The sequence below is a fragment of the Bison bison genome, unplaced genomic scaffold (genome assembly GCF_000754665.1).
Source record: "Bison bison bison isolate TAMUID 2011002044 unplaced genomic scaffold, Bison_UMD1.0 scf7180017864499, whole genome shotgun sequence".
NCBI classification, from domain to species: Eukaryota; Metazoa; Chordata; class Mammalia; order Artiodactyla; family Bovidae; genus Bison; species Bison bison.
Window position 1 is genome coordinate 5,014,016 of NW_011495058.1, and position 14,300 is coordinate 5,028,315.

General features: G+C 41.1%; 1 protein-coding gene across 1 annotated transcript in view; it reads right to left on the reverse strand.

The window, feature by feature from the left end:
* Nucleotides 1-1,779, reverse strand: part of BLVRA (biliverdin reductase A) — a 51,652-nt gene extending 49,873 nt beyond the window's left edge. The window contains exon 1 of the mRNA XM_010829057.1: nt 1,655-1,779. The gene's annotated coding sequence lies outside the window, so the exon portion shown is untranslated. The remainder of the gene's footprint in view (nt 1-1,654) is intronic.
* Between the last annotated feature and the right edge of the window lie 12,521 nt (nt 1,780-14,300).

The window sequence follows — 14,300 nt, forward strand, 5'->3', positions numbered from 1 at the left end:
GTCCATGAGATTCTCCAGGCAAGCACACTGGAGTGGGTTGCCATTTCCTTCTCCAGGGAATCTTCCTGACCCAGGGATCAAACCTGCATCTCCTGTGGCTCCTGCATTGCAGGCAGATTCTTTACCGCTTGAGCCATCAGGGAAGCCCCAAGGAAGCCATTAGACACACGCTATTTTTTTAAATTGAAGTATAGCAGATTTACAATGTGCCAATCTCTGCTGTACAGCAAAGTGACTCAGTTATACACATATTAAATATTCTTTTAAAAATATTCTTTTCCATTATAGCTTATCCAGGAGATTGGATATAGTTCCCTGTGATATACATTAGGACCTTGTTGTTTATCCGTTCTAAATGTAACATTTTGCATCTACCAACCCCAAACTCCCAGTCCATCCCTATCCCTTCCCCTCTCCCCCTTGGCAACCATAAGTCTGTTCTCTATGTCTGTGAGTCTATTTCTGTTTTGTAGATAGGTTCATTTGTGCTATATTTTAGATTCCACATATTAGTCATATCATATGGTATTTCTCATTCTGACTTACTTCACTTAGTATGATAATCTCTAGTTGCATGCATGTTTCTGTTTTTGTGGCTAAGTTAATACTTCACTGTTTATATGTATCTCATCTTATTTTGCCATTCATCTGTCACTGGACATTTCTCTTGTTTCCATGTTTGGCTGTTGTGAATAGTGCTGTTATGAACATCGGGGTGTGTGTTTCTTTTAGAATTATAGTTTTCTCAGGTCCAGGAGTGGGATGGCTGGATCCAATGGTAATTCTATTTTTAGTTTTCTGAGGAACCTCCATACTGTTTAACAAACAGACACACACTATTTAAATGTAAATTAATTAAATATAGAACATTTCCATTTTCACAGCAAGTTCACACTTTATTTTTTCCCCTGGACTTACTTTCTCTCTTACATTATCTTTGCTCCCCATATCTGGTTACATTTATTTTCTGCTGACTTGCTACGCCTCTACATGATTTTGTTGCAAACCACCCTAGTTTCTTTGTGGGACAATTCAGGGTATCAGTACTTCTAAACATTTGTGTCGAGATAACCTTGTGTTGCTGGGAGCTCAGCCTTAGTTTTTCTAGAGTGCACTTATATCATGTAACCCGCAGAACAACGTCTGAAATGCTAAGAGTTTCCAGTTTCCAAAGAGGAAAGCGAAGTCAGGAGAGGTTAAGTGACCTGCGGAGGATTCATACCAAGGAGCAGAACCCCAGGCCGGCGGGACCCTGGAGTCCCAGCCGGCCGAGTTCTCACCCCCGCTGGAGATGCCGAGCACAGCCTTTCGCTCACCCTGCCGCCCCACTACGCCGAATCGCCCTAAACACTAGCTGAATACCTCTACATAAAAACCGAAACCATCACTATTTTACAAATGAAATAGGGATGAAATGTTCTTAATACTCGGCCTTTGTTTATTTGACTCAGGCCCTCCCCAAGGAGCCCGGAGCGATCGCCGGCCAGCCGAGTCTCGCTTGCGCCCGCTCCCTACCGGTCCGGGCGAGGCGGGCGGCGCCGAGAGTTCTGGGCCGGTGGCTGGTCAGGCGCTGGGTCTCCCGCGCGCCTCGGTTTTTAAGCTCCTTCTGGAGGGTTTCAGAAAAGCCTGACCCCAATCCCCCCGCGCGCCTTACCTGCCGCTGGGCACAAAGCTGAAGCTCTCCGAGCCACCTCCGGGCTCCGCGCCACCACCCGCCCTACGAACACTGCAGGAGCGCGGCTGGGATTGGCTGCCGAGGGACGGGGAGAGGTGGGCGGAGGGAGGAGGAGAAACCGGGCTGGGTGGGGAGTGTGTGGGGAAGGGGTCCCGCCTACGCCTCCTCCCCCGAGGGCGCAGCCCCAGCACTCTGCTAGGTTACCCGAGCCGCTGGACTGGCTGTGAACTTGTGCAGGCGGCAGTCTTCGGCCCAGCTCCTGCCCTGTCCCTTGCGCCTTGCTTGGCGGCGCCAGTGGGCCGAGGGCGCGCATCCGCAGGGGAGCGGGGAGCCCTAAGCTCGTGCTCCGGGCCCGCAGAGTGTCTGGGGCTGTGCACCGTGTGCCCCATCTCTAGTAGGGGGCATCGGAGCCCCCTCCTCTGCCCCAGTCCCGCCACGGGAACCCGATGGATCTTTTTTGGGTTAGTAGCTCCGGCCCTGGTGGAATAACCAGGGAGGAGTTTTTTTCTCCTCCGTGTGTATATTGAAATACCTGTAACATAACATTTCGATCTTAACCATTTTTAAAGTGTATACAGTTCAGTGGTATCAAATACATTTACTTAGTTGTGCAAAAACACCACTATCCATAACTGCTTTCATCTTGTGAAACTGAAGCTCTATACCCATAAAACAATGACTCCTTGGTTATTTCTTGCCCCCAAGTCCTGGTAAGCACCATTCTACTTTCTGTGTTTATGATTTTGACTGGTGTATCTCGTATATGTGGAATCATACATTATGTATCTTCTTCTGACTGGCTTATTTCATTTAGCATAATGACCCCAAGAGTCATCCATGTTGTAACATATCACACAATGTCCTTCCTTTTTAAGACTGAACAACATTCCATTGAATGTATATTTACATTTTGCTTATCTGTTCATCCACTGATGCACACGACTTGCTTTGTTGGGTTAGTTATTACAAATAATGCTGCTATGAACATGGGTATACAAATATCTCTTTGAGACCCTGCTTTCAATTCTTTGGGGTATATGCCCAGAAATGGAACTGCTGGATCATAGGTGGCTCAGAGGATAAAGTGTCTGCCTACAATGCGGGAGACCCGGGTTCGATCCCTATGCCGGGAAGATCCCCTGGAGAAGGAAATGGGAACCCATTTCGGTACTCTTGCCTGGAAAATCCTATGGTCTGAGAACCCTGGTAGGCTACAGTCCATGGGTCGCAAAGAGTCGGACACGACTAAGCGACTTCATTTCATAACTTCATAGTAATTCTATCTTTAATTACTTGAGGAAACACCAGTTTTCCATAGTGACTATACCATTTTACATTTTCACCAATAATGCACAAAGTCCTAATTTCTCCATGTCGTCGAAAACACTCATATTCTGTTCGTTTGTTCGTTTCAGCAGTAGCTAGCCTAATGGATGTGAGGTGGTATCTCAATTCAGTTTTGATTTGCATTTCCCTAATGATTTGGATCTCTTCTTTGGAGAAAAATCTGTTTTGTTCATTTTGAATCAGGTTGTTTGGCTTTTGTTGTTGAGTTTTAGGAGTTCTCTATATATTCTGGGTATTAATGTTTTATCAGATATATGATTTGCAAATATTTTCTCCCATTCTATGGGTTGCCTTTTTACTCTTTTTGCTTTTGATGCACAATCTGTCTTAATTTCATGAAGCCCAATTTGCCTATTTTTCCTTTTGTTACCTGTGCCTTTGGTGTAATATCCAAGAAATCATTGCTAAATCCATGTAGAAGTTTATGTCTTACATTTAGGTCCTTTATCTGTTTTTGAGTTAATTTTGTATATGTCAGGTAGGGGTCCAACTTTATTCTTTTTCATTGTGGATATCCAGTTTTTCTAGCAACATTTACTGAACAGATTGTACTTTCCCCCATTGAATGGTGTTGGCTCCCTTGTCAAAAATAATTTGACTACATTTGGGGTTTATTTTTGGATGCCCCATTCTATTCCATTGTTCAATGTATCTGTGTTTATGCTAATACCACACATTTTTGATTAGTGTAGCTTTAAGATAAGTTTTAAAATCAGGAAATCAGGGGTGAAGTCCTCCACTTTAGCTTTTTCAAGATTGTTTTGGCAATTTGGGGTCCTTTGAAATTCCACATGAATTTTAGGGTGGTTTTTTCTATTTCTGCAAAAAAATTGTTGAAATTTTCATATGGATTGCTTTGAATCTATGGATTAGTTGAATTTTATTGACATTTTGACAATATTGTCTTTTACTTCATGAACATGGAATGTACATCCGTTTATTTATGTCTTCTTTAATTTCTTTCAGCATTGTTTTGTATTTTCCATTGTATGAGCCTTTCACCTCCTTACTTAATTCCTAGATATTTTATTTTGTTTGATGCTGTTATATATAGAATTGTTTTGTAATTTCTTTTCAGATAGTTCATTGTCAGTGTACAAAAGTGCAACTAATTTTTGTGCGTTGGCTTTATGACTTGCTACTTTGATGAAAATTTATTAGTTATAATAGGTTTTTTTTTTTCTTCCTTGATGGTTTCGGGCTTTCTATATATTAGATCATATCATCTATGAACAGATGCACTTTTACTTCTTTTTTTCCAATTTGGATGACCTTTTTTTTTTTCTTACTTAATTGCACTGGCTAGAATTTCAGTATTGTATCGAATAGAAGTGGCAAAAGTGGCTATTCTTGCCTTGTTCCTTGTCTTTTGGAAAAGCTTTGAGTCTCTCACCATTGCCTATGATGTTCACTGACAGTTTTTCACATATGATTTTACTATGGTGAGGTGGTTTCATTTTACTCTAGTGTAGTGAGTGTTTTTTATCATGAAAAGGTGTTGAATTTTGTCAAATGCTTTTTCTACATCAATTGGAGCGATCATGTGCTTTTTCCGCTTCGTTCTATTGGTATGACTCATTATATGGATTGATTTTCATATGTTGAACCGTCCTTAGTTATTGTGAATAATCCTTCTAATATGCTGCTGAATTATATTTCCTAGTATTTTGGTGAGCATTTCTCATCAATGTTTATAGGGGATATTGATCTGTAGTTTTCCTTTTTTAGGATGTCTTTATCTGTCTTTGGTGTCAGGGTAATGGTAGCCTCATAGAATGAGGTAGGGAGTATTTCCTTCTTTTCATTTATTATTTTTTTTTCTGGAAAATTAGAGAAGGATTAGTATTCTTCTTTAAATGATACCTTCACTGTGAAGCCATCAGATCCAGGACTTTTATTTGTGGAAAGTTTTTATTACAGATTCAATCTCCTTACCAGTTGTAGCTACATTTCAAATTTTCTGTTTCTTCATGAGTTAGTCTTGGTAGGTTCTGTGTTTCTAGAATTTGTCATTTCATGTAGGTTCTCCAATTTGTTGTTGTACAGTTGTTTATACTATTCTCTTACAATCCTTTTTATTTCTGTAGCATCAGTAGTGTCGTCACTACTTTCTTATCTGATTTTCGTAGTTTGAGTCTTCTTTGTTTTCTTAGTCCGTGTAGCCAAAGGTTTGCCAATTTTGCTGATCTTCTCAAAGAACCAACTTTTGGTGTCATTGATTTTCTCTATTGTTTTTATATTCTCATTTTCATTTATCTGTGATCTAATCTTTATTGTCTCCTCTCTTCTAGCTTTGAGTTTGTTCTTCTTTTTCAAGTTCCTTAGGTTGTTGATTTGAAATCTTTCTTATTTTTTAACGTAAGCATTTATAGCTATAAATTTTCCCCTTAGCACTGCTTTTGATAAGTCCCATAAGTTACGGTATGCCATGTTTTCATTTTTATTTATCTCTGAGTATTTGCTAACTTCTCTTATATTTTCTTCTTTGATCCATTGGGTGTTTGTATGTATATTGTTTAATTTCTACAACTTTGTGAATTTTCCAGTTTTCTTCTTGTTATTGATTTCTAATTCCATCCGTTGTGGTCAGAGAAGGTACTTTGTATGATATCTATGTTTTCAAACCTACTAAGACTTAATTTGCAGCCTAACATGTGATCTATCCTGAAAAATGTCCAAGGTGCATTTGAGAAGAAGGTGTAGTCCATTGTAGAGTGCTCTGTGTATGTCTGTTAGATCAGTTGGTTTACTGTATTAAGTCTTCTATTTCCTTTCTTATATTCTGTCTTTTTTTTTTTAGCCATTATTATGAGTGGGGCATTGAAGTCTTCAACTACTATTGTAGAACTATTTCTTCTTTCAATTTTGTCAATTTTTGCTTCATATATTTTGATGTTCTATATTAAAGTGTGTATATGTCTATACTTACTAAATCTTCTTTCTTGAGTGAATCTTTTATGAATATATAATGTGCTTGTCACATAATCTTTTTGGATTTAAAGTTGATTTTGTCTGGTATTATTATAGCCATATCTGCTCTCTTTGGGTTACTGTTTTCATGGATTATCTTTTCCCATCCTTTCTCTTTCACCATGTTGTGTCTTTGGATCTCAAGTGCATCTCTTACAGACAGCATAGAGTTGCATCATGTGTTTTATTTATTCTGCCAGGATGAGTCTTTTGACTGGAGAGTTTGATCTATTTACATTTAAAGCAATTACTGATAGCAAAGCTCTTCTGTCACATGCTAGTTGTTTTCTATATTCCTTTTTTGTCTCTCATTTCCTGCATTACTATCTTCTTATGTGTTTAGTTGATAGTAAAATGATTACATTTCTATCTCATTTCCTTTTGTGTATATTCTATAGCTATTTTCTTTGTGGCCACCAAAGAAGATTATATTTAACATCCTAAAGTTATAGCATTATAATTTTAATTTACTCTAGCTTCACTTCAATAACATGCAAAAACTCTGTTCCTTTATAGTTCTTTCCCCACTTCCTTTGGCTGTTGATGTTGCACATTTACATCTTACACATTGTGTGCCCCAAAACATAAACGAATAATTATTTTAAATCATGTAGAAAACAAAAAGTGCAGTTACAAACCATTGTTGCAATGATATAGCTTTTATAATTGCTCATGTACCTTTACTGAAACCCTGATTTCTCCATACAGTTTCGGGTTACTATTGAGTGTCCTCATTGCACCTTGCAGGAGTCCCTTGAGCATTTCTTGCGGGGCAGATCTAATGGTTACAAACTCCCTCAATTTTTGTTTATCTGGGATTATCTTAATTTTCCCCTCAACTTTGAAGGACAGTTTTGCCACATTTAGGATTCTTATTGATATGCTTTCCTTTTAGCACTTTGGATATATCAGCCCACTTCTGGCCTCCAAGTTTTCGGAAGAGAAATTTGCTGATAATCTTTTTGAGTATATTTGTATGTGATGATTTTCTCCTCTCTCTGCTTCTTTTAAGATCATTTCTTTGGCTTTTGTAAGTTTGACTATATGTATCTTGGTATGGATATGTGAGTTCATCTTATTTGGAGTTGGTCAAATTTATTGGATGTTTATGTTCATGTATTTGACCACGTTTGGGCATGTTTTGGTCACTGTTTCTGCAAATATTCTCTTTGCCCCCTTCTGTTCTTCTTGGTCTCTCACGCGCATATTGTTCTGCTTGATGTCCCGTAGGTCCCTTAGGCTATGTTCATTTTTCATTTATTTTCGTTCTGTTCCTCATAGTTGATAACTTTAATTGTCCTATTAAGTTACTGATTGTTTCTTCAGTCTGCTCAAATCTGCCTTTGAATCCCTCTTGTTGATTTTTCATTTCAGTTACTGTACTTTTCAATTCCAGAATTTCTTTTCTACTTCATCTTAGGCTTTCTATGTATTTCCATTTTGCTCACACATTGTTTTCTTGACATTTCCCACATATCTCTCTAGTTCTTTGAGCATCTGTCAGACAGTTGTTTTAAAGATTTGTCTAGTGTATCTGCCATTAGATCTTTTTCAGGGACAGTTTCTGTTCATTTCTTTTCTTTGAATGGGCTATACTTTCTCTGTATGCTTTGTGATTTTGTGTGTGCGTGTGTGTGTGTGTGTGTGTAACACTGATCATTTGAATCTAATAATGTGGTAATGCTGGAAATCAGATCTTCCCTTTCCCCAGGGTCTACTGATTTCTGTTGTTTTTGTTTTTATTGATTGTTGTAGGTTACTTGTGTGATGAGGATCAGCCTAATATGTACATTTGAGGTTTTCTCTGGTCTTTTGTGAGACTTTTCCTGGGTATGTGTGGTCACTTTCCAATTCCCCGCTTACATACAGTTGTTTTTTATGTCCTAGTCTTTAATGTCCCCCCAAAGGGGGAAAAAGCAAATGAGGAAGGGGAGGTGGGGAGGGAAGGGCCCTTTTAATCCTCTGTAGGTCACTTCAGTTGGGGAGGAAGGATTTGCACCAATGAAGGGAGGTGCAATTGTGGCTGCCCCCCTCTTTGATTGCACCTCTGTGATCATGAGTAGTAATCTGTGCTCAGAGGCAGATATTCAGAGGACAGGCTCCTGCCTCCCCCAAACTCTATATAAGCCATTCCAGGAGCGTGTGCACAGCTGTCTGCCATGCAGCTGGGGATGGAGGATGGGGAGCTGCTGCTGTGCTAACAGTTGAAATTGGCTGAAATTAACCACAATTTGCTGTCCAAATCTTCCCCTGGAAGTTGAAAGCCTTCAGCAGACTCCAGAGTTCCAAAATAATTACCTCGGACAGATTCTGACCGTGCAGTTGTCTGGATAGGCAGACAGATTCTTGATGTGTCCTATTCTTTCCATAATCAGGACTGCGACCTGTAGGTTGACTAGCATTTCCCTCGACAAACAGTTTTCACACTTTACTCTGTGTTGTGTCTGACTCTTTGCAACCCCATGGCCCGTAGCCCGCCAGGCTTCTCTGTCCATGGGATTATCGAGGCAAGAATACTGGAGTGGGTCGTCATGCCCTCCTCCAGGGAATCTTTCTGACAGAGATCAAACCCACCCACACGTTATCCTTTGACCTGACAAACCTGCTTAACCAAGTGAGAAGAGAGAAAACAAGTCTTTATCTTGCATTTAAATTCCCCTGTCTCCTAAGCGCCATACTCTTCTCTTTCACAGTCCACTTAATATTTCTCCTTGGATGTCTGAAATACATTTCCATCTTAACATGCACAGATCTGTGCCCCTGATTTTCCCTCTTCCCATACTTTACCAACTCCATCCTTCCAGCTGTTCGGGCCAAAAACTTAATGTTACCTTTGACTTATCTTTCTCTCACATCCCACATCTGTGGGCCAGGAAATTGTTGGGTGGACCCTCCTAGCATATACAGTCTGACTACTTCTTACCATATCTCATTCATCTCCAACCTGAGTCACTGAAGTCTTCTTCCTGGCTTTCCTGCAGTTTATCCTCACACAGTAGCCAGAATGACCTTGAAAAAAATAAAAGATTATGTACCTCCTCTTCCCAAATCTTCCAGTGGTTTCCCATTTAATTCAGAGTAAAAGCCAAACCCCTCAGTACCCTAGAGGATCCTTTCCTAGTGCTTCAGTGACCTCAAACACTACAACCCTCTTTGGCTAATTCAGTTACTCTGGCCTTCTTACCATTCCTTGAAAAGGCAGGCAGGCTTCTGCCATAGGGCCTTTACATTGGGTTGTCCAGCTCTGGAATGCATGACTAATTCCCATTTCCTGATCTTTGCTTAAATTCTATCTCAGTGAGAACTATCCCTACCACCTTACTCAAAATTATCATCTCCCTGCTCCTAATTCCTTAATTTGCTTATTTCTTCTCATAACATTTATCATCTTCTAATATACTCGATTATTTATTTATTTATTCTGCTTATTGTTTATTATCTGTCTCTTCCATTCATCTACTCCTACTCTTGCTTCTTGGGCCATTGATATGCCCTTTCTTGGGGAAAAAAAAAAAAAAGTTAACTGCCATGAGAAGGGTGCTTCACAGGCAAGGTCTAGATCATAAGCCAAAACTCTGGAGTCTGAATGTAAGATAATTTTAAATAAACTGCATGGAGAAGAGGTGGTTCCCCATAAGGAAATGCTGTGTTCTGCCATCAGGAGAAGAGATGCTGGCTAGGCAAAAGCCACAAGATTGTCACTCGCTGAGTCAGACTAGCTCACCCAGAGAAACTTTGGGAAAGTCTATGAAAGGGGCCACACGTGTCCTCAAGTGTAGGGTGTAAGGATGAGGCTGCTGCTGACGAAAAAAAATGCAAAATGTGCGAGTTGCAAGTCAAATTTTATTTGAGGCAGTATGAGGACTGGGGCCTGGGAGACAGCACCTCAGATAGCTCTGAGAAACTGCTCCAAAGAGGTAGAGGGCAGGGAGGATAGTGTATATGTGATTCTGGTAAAGGGGGAGTACACTTGCAATCAAGCACATATTTTTTTGTAGAAAATTTCTGCTGATCTTGGGAAACTTCTTCTAGTCACAAGAAACAATTGTTACACATGAAGGATTTTAGTGCTTTTCTAGATATGAGGAGATATAAGAATTGGGCTCATAAAATCAGCTCCCACGAATATCTGTTTGAGGACCTGCCCTGCCAGTTTTCCCAGAACACAGAGTGCCTCGTTTCTGCTCTCCATTCTGGACTCCTTCAGGGAGTGTTGGAGGTTAGCAGCTGCAGCAGCACATGATTTAATCCTGGTAGAGGTGGATGGCAAGTGCCCGAGGCAAGTGCCAATTGTAGTTGATACTGCCAAAGCCCTTTCTTGTAGTGTGTCATGAATGTGCTGTTTATCTTAATCCTTGTGTAGTTTGATTTTATGTTCATTTTCTACTTTTATGAGAACTTCCCATTATAAAAAGTAACCTTCTCCAACCTGAAGGCGTTTGTGGAGGTTGGAGGTGGGGAACAGTAACAGGCTGCCTCGGGCCACAAGTAGCAGGAAGCCCGCATTCAGACGGCAGTAAACAAGAGGCTGTGTTAGGGCTCCACTTCCACTTCTCTGATACTCTGTTTGCTCTTCCCCCTCCACCTACGAGTGACAGATTTTGTATAGATTTTGATTAAGAAATCAAGATACACTAGATGTGAAATTCTAGGACCAGATCTCCAAGGAGATAAGAAGGAATCAAGGGGAGGGATGATTTGGTAATGAAATCTCTGATCAGTTCTTGCTGTGCTGTGAATTCCCCTTCTCCCCATTTGAGGAAAACTGCAGCCAGCATCATTCCTCCAGGCTTCCAGAAGACCACTTGGAGAACTTGATAAGTATACTTGAAGAACCCTCTGGACTGTCATCTACTCTCAGCTGGGAAAGACACGCTGCAGCCGGCTGGGGAAGCAGAGCCAGCAGTGTGCTGCTGCTTGGCTGGCACTGGTCAGCGTGCATAGAGGGTCCATTTATAGGATGCATTTGTGCTTCCCATGGTCAGGTGTAAGCCATGCAGAAGAGACGGTCCTTTTGGGTCCAGTCCAATAAAGCCGCCTAGAGAGGCAGAGGGATCCTCTGAAGAAGGATCCTATGCCACCAGGGGAAGACAGAGACTTCAGGAGAATACCATCAGCTAGACACCAACCAGAAAATGCCTGGAATATCTGGCAGCTAAGCAACAATCAGAACATTTTGAAACTAAACAGACTTATTTAGGTCACTACCACAGAAAAATGGATACAATAACTGCATTTGACCTTGTGAGGTCTCTAAGATAATGGGCCCTGAGGAAAACTGCATTGCTATATGTAGCCAAGAATGTAGGTGAAAGGGGAAAGAAACTAAGCAAAAGGGGCATTACACCAAAACCTGAGATGAATTACCGCATTTTAATATATGTTACCACTCTTTTGCTAATAAATACATGATTTAAATAGCGCCATGACAGTTCTGTTTAGACCATATAGGATTAAAGGAGGAACTAATCATGTAAGCCTTGACATCTACCCAGGAATGAAAAAGAAGGTGGTTTTCTCTCCTCCCCACTTTTTCCTTGATTATAAAAATGCAGCCCTAGTTGTTCTCAGGGCTGCGCTCCCTTGCCTGCTTATTGTATGTCTCACAAACGTCCTATGCTAATAAGCTCACTCCTTCCTGTCACTTAGCCCCACAGTCAATTCTTTTTGGTCTCAGGTTTGAGACCAAAGGACCTGACTATCAGTAAGTCCTGACACCAGGTGAGCAGTTTTAATTAAAAGAGTGCGTTCAAGTCCCCTTCTGAGTCAGGGATTGTGGATTTAAGTCCCAATCTGCAGTGCAGCTGTGTCTGAGTCCCATCCTGTGGGTTCAAATCCCGGCCTGAGGTTTGGCTGGTTTCAAGTACCATCTGAGGAGGAGTGTGGTTTAAACAGTACATCTTAGGGCAGGAGAATTGCTGGAGAGAGGTCCTTGGTGACAGTCACCTCCAAAGAGTTTGTAAAAATCCCAGTCCAAAATTAAGATCATATATGTATTTCTCAGGGCTTTCCAGGTGGCACTATTGGTAAAGAACCCGTCTGCAATGCAGGAGACTTATATAAGAGATGCAGGTTTGATCCTTGGTTCAGGAAGTTCCCCTGGTTCTTGCCTGGAGAATTCCATGGATGGAGGAGCCTGGTGGGCTCCAGTCCACAGGGTTGCACAGAGTCAGACATGACTGAAGCAAAGTAGCATGCACACATGTATGTTTATCTCAAAATCTTATAATAGGAACTGTTCACCTAGGTTCCATTTATTATTCCTTGCCAGTCAGAACCATTTCAGGATCTCCCTCACAGAATCAGTGAGTTGCTTATAAATTCATTTGGCTTTATTGCAGAAAGTCTGCAAGTGAGAGGTATTTTTCTCCTTGTGTTTTGTTCCATCCAAATATCAAGCCCTATTTGATCTTAAGACCCAAGAGATTCTGATTTCTACTTATGGTCTCTTAACAGAAATGCAGAATCAAGCTCCAATTCCCTTGCCCCAAGCCGTCTGAGTGCAATTTTAAGGCTTTATATTGCTCTTTGGTTAGAATTAGTCTTATGGCTCCATCTAACTCTATAACTGGCTAGAAACTATGGGGTACTAAAGGGAATGTCTGGAGGCTCTTACTGTCTCTGCCACTTAAGGGCATAGAGAGGTTCATCATTCTGTAATTATTTATTGAGCACATGCTGTATGAGCACTGGTAAAAGGTACTGGGGAAACACGTTAATGAAACAGTCCTAGATGGCATTACTTGGAGGACATTGTAGTTTTAGAAGAAACTCAGGCAGAAACAGGAGAGTGCAGTATCCCGCATGCCTTGACTTCTTTATGAAATCCTTTGAGATACCACCTGAAGACGGGGGCACTGCACAGGATCTTGCATGTGTAGACAGGAATGGTCAACTAGAAAAAACGGAGAGTAAATGCAAATGTGACCTTATTTATACACAGGCAGGGGAAATTTCAGAACACCAGAAATATATCTACATATTCTAGAATTTTGAATGTAAATTTTGAATATGTAGAAATACGTCTATATATTCTAAATTTTTGAAGGGATTACTATATTTTCTATTGTATCAGAAAAAATCCTCATGTCCATCTGCATCAACTTTAAGATCTGGAGGGACTCCTCCCTTCCCAGGAGATACTGCTTAGGAAAACCTACCTCCAGTTTGTAAAAGAAAGCAGTGGCTAAAGTGGCCTACACAGAAAAATGGGTCAACTTCCGCCCGATCAATTTACCCCTCCAGTCCCACTGGGATTTCTTTATTGACTCTTTACTGACCCACATTTTCTTTTCTCCCTGCAAAATGTACTTACCAATGCTCAACACTCGCAGCTGTGGTATGGCACACCCGCTTTTGTTCCCACCAGCCGAATAGTAAATTTACCAAGTATCAGTGTAGTGGGTGGACTGGTGAGGGTTGAATTGTGTCCCCTAAAAACGACCTGCTGACATCCTAACTCCTAGTACCTCAGGATGTGACCTTATTTGGAGATGGATTCTCGACATCAGAGTCCTCAGAGTAGACTCTAAGTAGATATCATTGATGTTCTTATGAAAGGGGGAAATTTGGACAGACATACACAGAAAGAAGATGCCCATGTAAAGACAGAGAACTGGAGTATTATGTCTACAAGTCAAGAACACCAAAGATTTCCAGCAAATTATTTGAAAGTAGAGATAGGCAAGGAACAATATTTCCTCTTCAAGTTTCATAGAAAATGTGGGCCTGCTGATACCTTGATTTCAGACTCTAGCTTGCACATCTGTGAGACAACAAATCTGTGTGGTTCTCAACCACTCAGTTTGTGATAGTTATGGCAGCCACACAAAGCTGCTGCTGCTGCTAAGTCGCTTCAGTCGAGTCCAACTCTGTGCAACCCCATAGACAGCAGCCCACCAGGCTCCCCCGTCCCTGGGATTCTCCAGGCAAGAACACTGGAGTGAGTTGCCATTTCCTTCTCCAATGCCTGAAAATGAAAAGTGAAAGTGAAGTCACTCAGTCGTGTCCAACTCTTAGCGACCCCATGGACTGCAGCGCACCAGGCTCCTCCATCCATGGGATTTTCCAGGCAAGAGGACTGGAGTGGGTGCCATTGCCTTCTCCAACACAAAGCTACCACAGTGTGCATATGCCAACGCCAGTTATATGAGTCATTATAATTTAAGTAAATATGTCAACCAAAGAATTAACGCAAAAAGGAGCTGTTAAAAGAGACTCAAGACTTAGAGAATTAACTTATGGTTGCCAGGGTGAAGGATAGGGGAAGGGAGAGTAAGGGAGTTTGAGATGGACACATACACACTGC